Source organism: Vipera berus, assembly GCF_964194415.1.
Source record: "Vipera berus genome assembly, chromosome: 3".
Lineage (NCBI taxonomy): Eukaryota > Metazoa > Chordata > Lepidosauria > Squamata > Viperidae > Vipera > Vipera berus.
In genome coordinates, this window is record NC_138204.1 from 57,132,593 (window position 1) to 57,148,070 (window position 15,478).

Sequence of the window (15,478 nt, forward strand, 5' to 3'; positions counted from 1 at the left end):
AGTAGACTTGAGAGTTCTTGATAGGTCTGAAAAGTTGTTGGTGGTTACTATTTAGTTGCTGCTGCCTTTTATTATTATGGCTTGCAATATATAAAATTATTACTTACTGCATGCTTTTAACTGTACAAATGATACAAACTGAATTGCTGATGGTTTCTGTACAATATTGTATTGGTCTCCCCATAGGGGGGAAAAAGTATTGTTGAAAAAAATATTTCCAAGTTTTTCGGCACTGAAGTGTTTTCCAGTTTTGGGGGGGTGGTTTGTAAAAAAATGGGTCCAGCACAAAACAATAAATACTTTCTTTTGTATCTTCTCCATCACTACAGACATTATAATATCAATCTCATATTAAGACAATGCTGGAAAAACATTGTATCCTTCCAAAACTATGGAACAGTTTCTTTTTGAATGAGCTGTATGTAGAGACAGGACAATGAATGTGATCAATAGTCAGGATCTGAGGTTTGGGGCATCTATGCTATCAACTTTTCACTTTCTTTCATATTCATATGAGTGGCAAAACATCCAAGGAAACTGTAGTTAATTATAGTTTACTGTCCAACTTGGGAGTCTATGTTAATGACTACTGGCCAGCACAAATCAAAGACCCACTAGTTAAGTCATTGGGAAATAAAGTAAGTTGCTTTATATACTATTGTGGTGTATAGAATTCAGTACTGATTCCACCTTGAAGCAGCTCCATTGTCATCTTTCAAAATGTCTATCTTGCTCTGTTTGATTTGTCTCAGAATCAGCAAATTATGGAATTGAAATTGCATCAAGTTTTAACTGATACATTGCAAATACCATATGCTTATATAGTCAGCTTGCCACACTATAGAAGACTTTGGGGGAAAAAGCTCAACATAAATGCCTCAAAGTACTAGTTTGGAACATTGTTATGGTGATTAAATATTTGCCCCTGACAATCAGGATTGACTACTTGGACCTCCTGGATAGGAAGTTTCCTGTTTGGGTTGAGAGCCTGTTTGAAGAACTAATTTTTCCTGGCTTTGATGGGCTTTTTCTTGGCGTTCCTTGGCTATGATTCTCTGGCTCAAGTCTGCTCAACTAGCCCCAGACTACTGCTTATCATGCAATCTTGAGAACGTGAAAATTCCTGGCCTTCTTTGACTTTTTCTTGTACTGTAATTAGCACATATTTACCATTATTTTTATTCTTCTGATGTAGCACTTTAGTATAGAAGTATTTATTTAGGTTGTTACACTCCTAAACTGGAAAACAGTGGCAAAACATTTTTCCCCTTATAAGAAATAAAATTCTTTTTTCTTTTTACTAAATTCTGTCATTTTTTTGAAAAAACAGTGACTACTCCTTACACACCTGATATGCTATCCTTCCCCATTATGTTCTATTGACCTGTTTATGAGATATCATATTACTAACATTAATTAGAGATTAGAGCATGTATAGCATTACAACTAAAACAAAGAGGTATTTTTAATTGTCTGGCAAGATGTTGGAACTGTCAGTGAAATCAGATGGCCTTTTCATTTAAGTCATAGGTGGGCAGGATCTAGTTGTAAGTACAATCAGATGTAACATAGTGAATAAAGGACTGAATTATGAATGTCTGTTCAGGCATCTGATTTTTACTCTTAACTGACTGATGGATTTAAGCAATGATCCTTTCTTGCAGCCTCAGGCCCTTTCGTGCCCCTTACTATTGCTTTTTTTCAGGAGACGAAAGAGAAAAAAATAATTAAATGTATATGCGTTGACTACGTTTAGAATAAATATTACTATATTACTGATATTAGAATGATAAGTATTACTATATTCCACTTCAATATATCTTGAATCTGTAAAATTTCCTCAAGCCCAAAGAGAGCATGTGATCTCTGATTATTTAGTGTCACTGCTAAATAATCAGAGATCCCAGGGTCTCAAATCTCAGTGCTTTGGGTTCTCTTGTTTTTTTGCCACCAAAATCTGTCCCCATGTATGATGAATGTACAGGCAGAGGGGTGGGCCGTCAAGGGTTAATGGAGGAAATGTGCCTTGTGCTCAGCGGTAGCTAACAGCCACCAGCTAATAACTTTATGGCTTTCAAAGCAAAGCATTTATCATGCTGAAGTTTGTTTATGCACTGGTTATACAACACATTATGGCAGATCTGTGTTGGGCTGATAAATTCTAGATGACAAGCAAGGCTACTGAGTGGGACTTGCACAGTCCAAAAGACCAGTAGCTTTTTCCTGAACACTACTTCTGAGATAAGGCTGTTTTTCCCCTGCTTTGTTTGGTAGGGACAAAATGTATGGTAGATTTAGGGAGATATTTTTAAAAAATCAATAGAAATTAAAGGCATATATCAAGTTAATTATTTGGAGAAAGGGGTTACTAGTGGGATTCACAATTCTGTCTTGTAAGTTTGTTCAGGAGTGGGAGATAAGCAAGACTGTACAAGTCTTGAACCAAAGCAAGATATAAGAAAGAAAGGAAAATGCTTAGGTCTTTTACAGTGTTTGAGTATCATGATTATTGGTAGTATAGGTCAGGGGTCCCCAACCCCTGGTCTGTGGACCGGCACCAGGCCGCCGGCATGCCAGAAACCGGGCTGCACAAACAAGCAAAGCACCATCCGTGGGATGCAGGGAGTACATGAACCGCAGAAAAACCTCTCTCCACCGATCCGGTCCCTGGTGCTTAAAAGGTTGGAGCCCCTGTTATAGGTAACATTCTTTGTAAAAAAAAACATTTGGCCAAAGAAAATGCAGATTGAATAAAGCTGTTTTTCCAAACACATGCATTTCTACCAGGCAGTGTGCTATTTTTATAGAATGTCTTCCTTCTTTTCCCCCCTCTTTCTACAGAATTCTCTTAAGAAGGGAAAGAAGAGGGAATTGCCTAAAAATGTTTAGTTGCTAATGCTAGGAATTCTCTTTCTGGAAGCACTAATAGGAAAGTGGTATATAAATAAATAATAAAATAGCACACTGGGATAACTCAGAAATAAATCTCTTGTCAGAAAAGCTTTTTATCAGTTTCATACTGAAATTCCCATGTCCTCATGTGCTCTTTGAAAACATCACAGTACTAAAATAAGTTGAAAGAATATGTGTTTAACGATGCATTTTAAATCTATCTTGTTGCTAAGATTCAATATAAGCAAGAGCTATGACTGACACATTTGTAGTGGGCTAGGTAGTATATTTTGACACTGGAAAAGCTTTTAAGTCAATGTTTAGATCATTTTTGTTTAAAAGAAGCCAGATACTTTTACTTGTGTCATTAAGTGACACTGCTTGGTTCAATAATTTCTGGGCAACGATCAGAAATTCTCTCCAAGTGTAGCAAATGCATCAGTAAGTTGAAAGATGGACATATTGAAGTGTTGCCCCAAATAAATATGCATGTTCACTTTGTCTAGTCTCACCATGTATCACCGTGTCTCTTACAGAATTTATAAATAGATAGCCTTATACGGGATGCTTATGTGCAGGTATAAAGGGAGGAAAACCCATGTCAGAGATATATTGCCTAAACACATACTGACTTAATTAGGCAAATCATGAAAGACTGTTGGAGAGACATGTATGCATGATCCCCAGCTATCAAAATGTAAGACAGAATACTGGCATGCTGAATACCAGTTTAAAATGAAATTTAGATATGGTACATCTTTGAAAAGCAGAATTTGTGTCATCCAGCTTGCAGATAGATAGATAGACAGACAGATAGATCGATAGATCGCTAAATGAGGAGTGTGTGTGTATGTGTGTGTGTGTAATCCTTGCTTAGCGACCACAATTTTGACCAGCCACTCCATTGCTAAGTGCTACAGTCACAAAGCGGAAAACAACACAACTGCATTGGCATTACAATATCACTGGCCATTTGGTCATTGAGCAGTTCACCATGGTTGCTAAATGAAACTTCATATGATTGTGACTTGTGATTTTGCTTCTGCATTCTCCATTAATTCTGCTTTTTGCAAGCTGGTTGAGAAGCATGCAAAATAGCAACTGCATGACCACAGGACGCTATAATGCTTGTAGATGCCAGGACTGGTTGCAAAACTAGATTTTTTACACCATTATAAATTCATACAGGCACTAAATGAGGCTGGGTAAGCAAGGACTACTTGTAACTTCTAAGAAATAAAGCATGAGTGTTAATTATGTTCTTCAGGAATTTACCTTCTGTTTCCTAGAATTCTAGAATAATAAATGCATGCATATGTATCAGCTCCATTCATAATGAAGAAGACAAAAGAACCAGTACATTTTCTGTGCAAGTAATCCTGAAGGTACTAATGGATGGAGAATTAATCTGGTGCATCATGAATTGTACCCGAATTAAGGTCCTTGACCTTATCTAACTCAGAAAATGATAACCAAATGGACCACACAGTATTTATAGATTTGGTATCACATAATTCTTGTGCGTTGATTGTTCTGTCATAACTTTTTTTACAGTGTACATTTAAGTGGCCTGTGTGTAGATTCAGGACAACCAATTACATATATATATATATATATATATATATTGCATATATCTTTGTAATTGTCTAGCTAGGAATTTTTTATTTATAAAGTTTGACATTAATATTTGTACATGTATGTTTGCTAGTACATAAGGTTGTAAGACTTCTATATTATGTGCCTGTAATTTGTATCTGAATTATACTTCTGTATCTGTGTCTTAATGTTCTTAACTTCCACTCATGCTTATGCACGTGCAATGGGCACATGAACCATCACCTATTCTGATAAAGTGGCTGTAATGGGCTTGTCAGTTGGTGTTCTAGTCTTTGTATGTGAGTGCCAGCCCTGCAGGCTGTAAATCCTCCTGCCCAGCTGAGGAGGTTCAGCGGTTTATTGCTCAAGGCCAGGCTCATGAATCAGGCAGAGGTGTCGGAAGGCGCATTAACTCGTAGCCTTTGCTCAGCTGCTATGTGGTTCCAGGAGGGGCTGCCCGAGACAGCGATTAAAGGCAGCACCTTCCCCTTTCGGTTTTATGGTAAGAGGAAAGCAGTAAATTAGAGACCCTGAGACTTTAGGGCAGGCTTTGCCCTGACATAACTACCTGCTGTTGCTCTGATAGCTAGTAAGTTCTAGTGTAGTTCTACATCAGCAGGGCTTTTTTTGTCATAGAATGCTCAGAACGGAGTTCCGGCACCTTTTTTGGATGGAACCTTATAGGATAGGCAAGGCGGGTTGTATGACATGTGTGAGTTCCGGCACCTTTTTCTTTTACAAAAAAAGCACTGTACATCAGGATAGAAAGCCTTCTAGTTGCCTAAGCCAGGAAATCAGCAATACAAGTGTGATGATCTATAGCAACTTTTCTTGAATATGTTTTGGTACATGCAGAGATTTTGCCTGCAGAGTTGGGTACAATTCTGCATCCTGCCATATCCTAGAACTAAATGGTAAGGACTATTTTTTCAGGACAACTTATGTTGTTCATTAATTTCCCATTATAGGAAACGTTACAGGGCCAGCCCAGTACATTTTATTTCCTGAGGCGAGCATACATGGTGCCCCCTTCCTCCAACCTAAGATGTAGTACCCTAAAGTTATTTGGGTACACGAGACAAACTTCACAAATATCTCTCCTGGTTTCCAACAATGTTAACATTTTGTTCCTTCTTCATGACTCCTGCAACCTTCAGACATGCATTAATGTAATTCAGATGCAAAGCAAAATGTACTAATTTATAGATATGTTAAACATATACAATTATGGAAAAAAATCTTTGATAGCATGAACAAAGGTGATTTTTTACAAAATCAGTTCCCTCTATGGGGTATCCAGCTGTACATGTGTATGTATACAGGCTATTTGAAGTTACAACGGCACTGAAAAAAAGTGATTTATGACCATTTTTCACATTTACGACCATTACAGCATCTCCATGATCACACGATCAAAATTCAGATGCTTGGCAACTGACTCGTATTTAGGGTCATCTGATCACCTTTTGCAACCTTCTGACAAGCAAAATCAACAGGGAAGCCAGGTTCACTTAACAACCATGTAACTAACTTCAACTGCTGTAATTCACTTGAAAACTTTGGCAAGAAAGGTCATAAAATGAGGAAAAATTCACTTAACAAATGTCTCACTTAGCAACACAAATTTTGAGCTCAATTGTGGTCATAAATGGAGGACTACCTCTATGTATTTGTTAGATTTATATCCTCCTTCATATGTTTTCAAGATATCCACACTTCATTGCTACATATATGGATGGTGTGCCCGCAATTATATGCTCTTAAGTCCCATTCTTTTTTTCATAACACACATTAAAAAGGGCTGGAGCTTTGATTACATGGTTGTGGCTGCCATCTAGACTTTTTTTGCCTCTCCTGCAATGCAGCTTCCCTGTCTAATTACCCCATCAGCCCTAGATATAATCATCTGTTCTGTCTTTTTCTTTTCTTTCTATGTTGTAAAATTTTGCAAAGGAAAAAATAGAATTGGTTCACCCTAGATACAAATAAAAGTTGTCTTTGTACAACTTGTTCCAAATTTCAAATTATCAGTAACATGATGATGTGTCCATTTCTGCTCACTGTACAATTTGAAATGGAAACTTGACAAGAAGGGCACAAATAAAAAATGTTCGGCAACCAATACAGTGTCCATTTATTCCTAATAAAAGACAAATGCTTTTTTTAAGTTAGTATTTTTAATACACAAATTTACCCCTCATATATATGTTTTGTCAGTACATAGTGCTATTTTGGTTATTCTCTAGCAGAAAAAAATATAATTTGAAGGTTGTCCCATTTATACATTAATTGAACATATGGGATAGATTGGAACTACTCACACAGCCTACATAGTTTGCCCATGCTGAAAAAAATACCAGGAATTCATTGACATAAATTCAGAGATGATATAAATTTCAGTAATTGTCCACAATGTTCTATCATATCACCATATACAAAGGGCAAATTATTGTAAATTATAGTATAGACATGGGCCGTGTTGATAGGGATGTTATAATGGAAAATAGAAAAAGTTTGAAGAGTCAAGAATTCTGGACACAATTCACTAGAAAAGTAGTTCATCTCACTTACAATGAGGATTTCTACCATTTACAATCTGCTTTCGTTATTAAATGAGACCAGCCTTTAGAGCTGATTCCCACTTGACAAATTACTGTAGATGATGATCTATGTTCTATGAAGATTTGAAGGATTGATGGCCTTGTCATAAAAATGGCCTATTGGGGGTGGAGTTTGTATTATAGAACAACAGAATTAATTAGTTTATCACAAAAATAGTTCACTATATAGGACTGAGACATTGTAGAATAAGAAGTAACAATCTAAAATCTAAAATGTAAAATCTAAAGATTACTCATGAATAAGTGTCATTAGAGTGTATTGCATTTTAGATGTTATTTAAAATAGACTTTATTTAAAATTGTTTCCCATATCAAAATATAAATAAAGCCTTTTTATCATTCACCGAATCTTGAATTTTGTGAGTCTATGAAATATTATTAATAGTTAATTCCTATTAGCCAGTGCAATAGGAAATACATCAGAACAGTCACTGTTCTATGATATCACAACTTCTGCCATTGGTAGAGCCAGCACAAGGCAATCTCTGTGTATCCATACAATTCTTTGAGTCCAAACAGCCAGTATTAAAAAAACACACTATATTACCAAGGTTGAAACCAATGTTAAAGAAGCTGTTGTCATTTGCTATCTTGTTATCTCTGTTGTGATAGTATATTAGATATTACTAAACACTGGGGATAAAAAGACAGCATGACACATTTTCTCAGTTCCTGTTCCTAATATTTAATGCAGCAATCATATGTGCACTATGATTAGGTGACATACAATATTTTATACTAGACAGGTACTTCCCAGTTGGATACTCTCCAGATGTGTTTGACTACAATTTATTTATTTTCTTATTTAGTAATTGATATACAACAATTTTGATATCTGTTCTTAAAATTCCTGTATTCAGGAATTCTAGAAATTATGATCTCAACATTAGCTGGAGGGTCAAGATTAAGGAAGGCTGTTTTTGACTTTACCAGAAAAAGAGAAGAAAGACAAAGCAGCTTCTTATCAATATCTCTGATGACATCTCTTAGGCATTATTTTGTGGGCTAGAATATTTGAAGGTCTTCTGCAGATCTCCTGATATTATTGTCTGTTGTATCAGATTGTGCTACAGAAGGGTATGTCTTAAATCCCCTAGCATTACTGTAAGTTATTGCCAAGAAAAAGATTATTTTTTTTTGTATTGCTTGTCTTTTGGCCTAAAAAGGCAGCAGTCTTTTTCCTCTCATACCTTTTTATGACTCTGGGTATAATTAACTCAAGCCATAAAAAATTTTCGAATCCAAATAGATATAATTAACATTTAATGTCACTGGCTTTTTTCTGGATAGTTAAGACTATTAAGAAGTAAGTATTGATTGAAGAGGTGAAACAGATGTTTCAGTTATTGGATCAGGACGTCAGAGGCAGGAGGGGAGCCAAGAAACTAATCTAGTGACATTTCTATTCTTTCTAGAGAATAATATTCTAGGAAGAAGATGGAAATAAAGGACAAAAATAGTGTTTTGTTGAGATGCTTTGCTTAGCCTTCGGGAAAGCAATGCACAAGCAAAGTGAATGAATGAATAAGTAAATAAACAAGCAAGCATACCACCATAGCAGAGAAGAAAGCATTCATTCCCCTTTCTTCCCAACTCAGAATGAATTCATACGTGCATGCATGTTTTATATTTGGTTACCAAACCAAATATAAGTAGTCCTCGACTTATGACCATAATTTGGACTGGAATTTCAGTCATAAGTCAAGACACTTATGTAACCGGACCCAATTTTATGATCATTTTTATGGTGGTTGTTAAACAGTGCAGTCATAAGTTTATATCCGTTTTCCCAAATATGATTTTTTTGGCAAAAAAAACATTGCAATTCATAATGTAACAGTGGGACGCTGCAACCAATTGTAAATGTGAAGCAATTGCCTAGCATCCAAAATGCAGTCATGTCACTGCAGCAGAGGTTAGCACAGCATTTAACAATGGCTACAATTTTAGGGGGCATAACTACAAAGGTTATGAGGCTATGAAACTCCAAACAATTATTAAATAACTGGTCATAAGTTGAGCGCTATCTGTAATGACTTATAGATAAATGGCCACAAATAAAGCTCCAATGTAAGACTTGTATCTTACTGACAATACAGTGGTTTTCAGGATGCAGTTCATGTATTAATAGCAAATTATTAAATATTGCACAATAAACAGGCAAAAATTAAATTATTCACTTTGTGTGGAAGCCAGATGTAAGTAGAACTATACTGATTTCACAGCCTGCATGTAAACTTCTGGATGATCCACCCAAGATCTTGTTCATCTATCAATTTCAGTTTTGAAGAAGTGAGAACATAGGATTGTTGATTTTCTTGTCCTTTAAAATACTTAATTGAGCCCAACATTTCTGTTGCTAAGTGAAACATTTGTTAAGTGAATTTTGCCCCATCTTACGACCTTTCTTGCCACAGTTGTTAAATGAATCATTGTAATTGTTAGTTAAAAAGGTCGCAAAAGGTGATCACATGACCCCGGGACACTGCAACTGTCAAATTAGAGTCAGTTGCCAAGTGTCCAAATTTTTATCACATGACCACGGGGATGCTGCAACAGTCATAAGTGTGAAAACCAGTCATAAGTGTGAAAAACAGTCATAAGTCAACTTTTTTCAGTGCCATTGTTAACTCTGAACAGTTACTAAATAAATTGTTGTAAGCCGAGGACTACCTACGGTCTTTGATGTGATAACTTCTGAAAATATGAATGAAACAAAACTTCAAAACCAGAAAGACATAAAAAGAATCCATGTTATTTTAATTACTTTAAAAAAAATACATACTGTTCTATGATTGCATTGCATATTATTATCCCCAGTATAGATTACTGTTTCCACTTTTCCTTAAATCCAGTATGAATAATTTAGCTGGTTTTCTCCTGATCTCAGTATTCTGCTTAATGATTCCAAGCTGTGAACAGGATTCTCTGAGACTACTCCTAGTCTGTCTGTATTCCCAGAAGAGATATTAGCTTTAATGGTGAAGAAAATCTTTTCAGCCAGCTTCCAGTTGCCATAATTTAGATCAACAATCATATAAAGCCTTCTCCCTCCTGTCTCTCAGCAGAGTTTGTTTAATCAGTCCAGTTAATCATAAAATTAACAAGCTAGGGGAACATGATGCTCTCTGGAATGTTTTTTCCGCTACAGCTTACATAATTCTGGATTACTGGTATGTTTCAATGCAACACATTTTTTTAATTGCAGGACAGCATTCACACATATGTCAACTGTATATATCTGTCATGTTCAAATTCTTTCTAAAGAATAGGGGTTCATAATTGTTTTGTGCCATGGATATCTTTGGATAGTCCATACCCCCTCTCAGGAAAATATATTTAAATGCATGAAATAAAATACATAGATATGGGTTCTTACAGTGTACACACGTTTGTATTTTGATAGCGATTTTATTAAAAATTACAAATAAAAGATAAAAAAGAAGAAGAAAATCCCCAAAATGTAAAAAATAAAAAAGGAAGGAAAGAAATAACAATGTAATAAAGAAAAAGGAAATAAATATATAAAGAAATGTAATAGTGTGGGAGAATGACTTTAGGTGAGGAGGGGAAGAAATGCGCTCTAGGAAATGATCAAATAAAAGAGAGAAGAGCCCACAGTGGCTTAGAGGTTATTTCCAGGGGGGGGAAAAACCCCTACGATATTTAGGATGATTTTCCTATTAATTCTACTAGAGATGTGCTAGACTGGATTTTAAAAATAAGACATTGGTAGGACACCGCATTTTATGTCTTCTACTGTTGGGAGCAAAGCCTCAAGAGTCCTGGATTGATTGGATAGCTGGTGCTGATGGACAGGATTGCATGTCTGTCAACAGAGCTGAAACTAGCAAACACACACACAAAAAAGGTTGTATTGACTTTAATAAATAAAAACAGTGACATGCTGTGCTAGGGCTAAGGCAGGGACGTAAGCCCTGCATCAAGAAGCTTCTGTCACCTCATCAGCAGCTGACACCATTGTACTATCTCTGGATTTACCCCACATTGCCTAGATAGTACACAACTCCCTTTGTCTAACCATACATAGCTCTTGATTGTTGGATGATTTGTGTTCCTTGTACTAAGGTCATCATGTTAAAGAAGAAGAAAACGTTCTTGGCATCAGCCTGTTGATATGTCAATAAAATTTTGTCATGTTTGCTCACATCTTTTTTTTTAAAGCTATTGCCATTGAATTATGATTTCTTAAATTCTTTTAACAGTATTCCCTCTTTGCCTAGTTTTCCTCCCCTAGCAAAAAAAAGCAAGTGGCATTCTTTTTCAGGTTTTGGGTGTAAGAGCAAAGTATATACCAAAAACAGTGAAATAAGGGCATTATTACAACAATCAGGAACATATAGCTCTGTAAGTCATAACAGAAATAGGTATACGGTTTGATCAATTCTTTCTCCATGTCTTGCAAGATACTTATCTGTCTCTTTTGGTGGTGGTGGGGAAATGGAACTGCAAGGCAAAATTGGGAAACCTGCAAAAGGGCAGAGGTCCCACAAAATCTTGTGAATTTCTTTGTAAAGTCACCACATCTCCTGTGATGTGTCTGAGGCAAATGTAAACTGCATTTTTGAAGGTGATTGTGAAGTGGAGAGACAGAGAGATGGAAAGAGTACTCGATATGGCCATATTGAGGGATCACAGATATTAATTTTTTTGAAGAATCTCAGCAAAAACTACATGCATCCACTTCAAAAACCCGGGTGTTGTCCATCCATACTTGGGAAAGAGAATATAACTGCCTGGTGAGTAATAGCAGCAGAGAGAAGCAGCCTTATCCACTAACTGAATTTTTAGGTTTGTGGTTAACTTGATGCCTGGGTTTGTACAAGGTTAGGCTAAAATGTTTGTCTGGGGCTCTGCATGTTGTGAGAACTAACAACTATGGTCTGTTGATAGTTCAGGATGTTGTAAGAATACTGTAAGATAATTAAATAACCATGCTTCAGTCAATTATGGATTAGTGTAATGTGCCAATATATTAAGCAGTTAGCTTAGTTCTAGTGATGTTAATGTTAATGCATAATCTTTCATAATGGGCTTGCACAAGGGCTTGTGAATACTTAACTTGAGAAGAGAAGGGTTCATAAAACAGGCTAAAACCTAAGAGTGTGCATTTCTGTTGCAGTGGGACACCATTCCTTCCATAGAAAGCGAGTAGGGATTAAGGAATTTACATAGCGTGTCCAATGTACACAGTTCTGCAAAATCAAGCTATTATACAAGAATTAGAAGAGAAATACCAAGAAATTCTTGCAGAATTCCAAGAAAGGCCCTTATTGGCTAAATTCTCACATGCTACTAAGCCATTCAGGGGTTTAATTGTTTTTGGATTAGGGCAATGTATCAATCCAGCCATTGTGATTTATAAACTACACTATATGATTAAGCATGTGTGTATCAGATCATGATAGCTTGTTCAACAAATGTTTTTAGCATAATATAAAAAAGCCAAACTGAAAGAAAATGACTTTGCTGTTAATGAAAGCAGTAAAAGAAATCTTGTAACCATATCATTTTCATTGAGCTAAGTTGTTGTGAAGCATTGTTTCCAGCATTGTAATTGCTGGAAAAGAGTCTTAAGCTCCTTAAACCTATCAAGGATCTGGTCTATTCAAGCACTTGAACTGTTCTGGCTACTGTTTGCTGCTGATCTATAGGGGAGATAGATTAAAACTTCTTAAAACAGATTTTTATCTCACTATAATTCTTTCAGAACAGGGCAAGCTTGAACAGAAAGATAATTTCCTCAGTGTACGTAAGAGAGAAGGGGTGTAATTTCAGTTCCCAGAGCAGTGAAAACATTGATTGTGTTTGTCCCATAACACTAAATCATAAGCCATAGTTAACAATTACTGTGCTTACACACAGCATACTGAGTCAAAATGTAGCTCTTTGTGGCATAAATCTGATTTCTCAGTAAACTAAGATCATCTAGCTTCTTTTTATATATCACATATGCTTAGTGGTATATAGATTTAACTTTTATTATTTAGCATGATATATATTGTGAACTTTGAATGGAGAAACAGTTTGCCTTGAATAGAATAAACCCTCAGGATTAGAAGACTATATTCTCCAACACTCTTTCATCATTGATCTCACATCTTTTTCAGTATAAGAAATGTTATGAAAATGTGTTATTGTCTGATATTTCTATGGTTAATAGAGGTACAGATGCACACATGCTTATATCCAGATACCATTTGTCATTTCATTACACAAGAAGATCATAGAGATGCCTCCTGTAGTTGCTGCTGGTAAAATGGCTGGAAGGAATTGAAGAAGCAATGCTTTGCATGCTTTCTCCACCATGATAGAAGCAGTTGACATATATCTTTAGCTGCAAGAATGAACCTCATACGCTCCTCTATAACACTGTTTGCTGAAGTGGCAACACACATGCAATGACCTAATCATGGAAATACCTTGATTATGTATTTGTGTCAGAATGTCGAACATTTTGGCACCTGTCCCTTTTGCCAAATTCAGTGTTCTTAGATTCACTACTTGTATGTATAATAGTGCAATTGAGCATTGTCTTTTTTTTAAAGAGTAATGTTCAAGAAAATAGTGGGGCAATGAACCAAATTAAATGTCAGTAAGAGACCAGTGCAGGCAAAATTGTAGAAAGAGTTTTCCCTTTTTAGGGTACAATATTAAGCTTCTTTGCTAGGGACTAAATCTTGCTGAAACAGTGGGGATTTACTTGAGGAGATAACACACATTTATGTATTTGTTTGTTCATTGGCTTTATATAACACCAATTTATCAAAAACTCTGGCAGCTTTGATGTGGAGATCACTTTATGTTATCCGCTTTACCTAAACCTTATGAGAAAATCTGACTGTCTGTTTGTCTATCTGTCTTCTACCTATCTATTAAATTTCTGTATCTCCCATCACACTTGTGTGTCTCTGGGTGGTTTACAGATAAAACAGTAAAATGATATAAAACAATGACACTAGTTAAAAACAAAGTTAAAAACCAAATTAAACTTATGCTAAGAGAATCTGATGAACTCAGAGTTATCCCTGTTTGTGTGTGTGTGTGTGTGTGTGTGTGTGTATACACTCATCCTCCATGGTCAAGAGTGGACTTCTCCAGCCATATTCTAATAACGTGGCCACCACAATTAAAAGAATTAACAATGGGTGGATGAGACCTGTTGATTGCAGAAGCCTTCCTCTTGCTCTTAATATTCCTTGGCTCACTTAAATGTTCATTTTTTTTTGTTTTTCCAGAGGAGACCACATCAACCATCAGCAGAACATATGTGAATGCAACTGTTCGGCATTCTATTGAAATTATTCAGAAATTTAAAGAGATTTTTGTGCTCTTACGTAAAATCATAAAATTCTGCAATAAGATCAGAGAAAACTCATGATGGTTAGCAATCTTATAGGATGAGAGGCTGTTTGAGCATTGTGTGTGTGTGTTATTGCTTAAGGGTCTAAAAGGATTTGCAATCCTTGCTCTAATCTTATATAGCAGGTTCTTTTAAAAAGGGATATTAAAGCACAGGAAGGAGCATATGGGAGGTATAAATCCTTTAGATAACTAAACACAAAACTGTTTCTCTTATCTCACTCGCCACCTTTTTTCTTTGTCAACATCATTCATGTTTGTTTTATCATGCACATTGGACCTTCTCTGTATTGCTATAAATGGAGAATAAATAGGTGAATTATAGCAATACAGAGAAGGATGAATGTGCATGTTTTTATAGGATTTAATTTTACATGTCCAGTCTTCCAATTTATCAAGGAAATGTTGAATTTTAATATTTTCCCCAAAGTATTCAGGATTCCTTCCAACTTTGTGTCATCTGCAAGTTTGATAAGTGGGTTGTGCTTTTTTTTAAAAAAAATCAAGCCATTAATAAAAAAAATTGAAAAACAGAGATCCAGGATAAACTAATTATCATCCTCTGGGCTGGAATGCATTTAGATTTAGATTTAGCTCTCAGCTACAAATTTCCATTTTTCCCCCTCCCTTCTGGATCAAACGTTTCTTTCTAATTTTGGTTTCACCTTGCTTCTAGGAAGCACAAATCCCAATTGTGATGGTTGTGTCTGTGTCTAGCTAGCTAAGTCTGTATGGCTGCAGGATGTAGCGTGGCTAGTGATCTTGTGGGACAAGGTGCCTAGGGAGCTTTTCATCTAATTCCAGGAGAAGAAGCATGTCAGCCTGAGTAAAATTGGCTGGCTACTGGATTTATTCATTTCTCCTTTTCTCTGCCTCATGGATGGTGTGCCGCTAAGAGCTTTTGCTATACAGCGATCCCGCTAAAGCTCAAGGCAGCTTAACTCTTTAAATGGTTTTGCTGCCACTACAGTGATCCATGCTTGAGA

The 15,478-nt window shown here is 36.0% G+C and overlaps 1 protein-coding gene across 1 annotated transcript in view; it reads left to right on the forward strand.

The window, feature by feature from the left end:
* Positions 1 to 15,478, forward strand: part of RNF220 (ring finger protein 220) — a 336,566-nt gene that overhangs the window by 127,738 nt on the left and 193,350 nt on the right.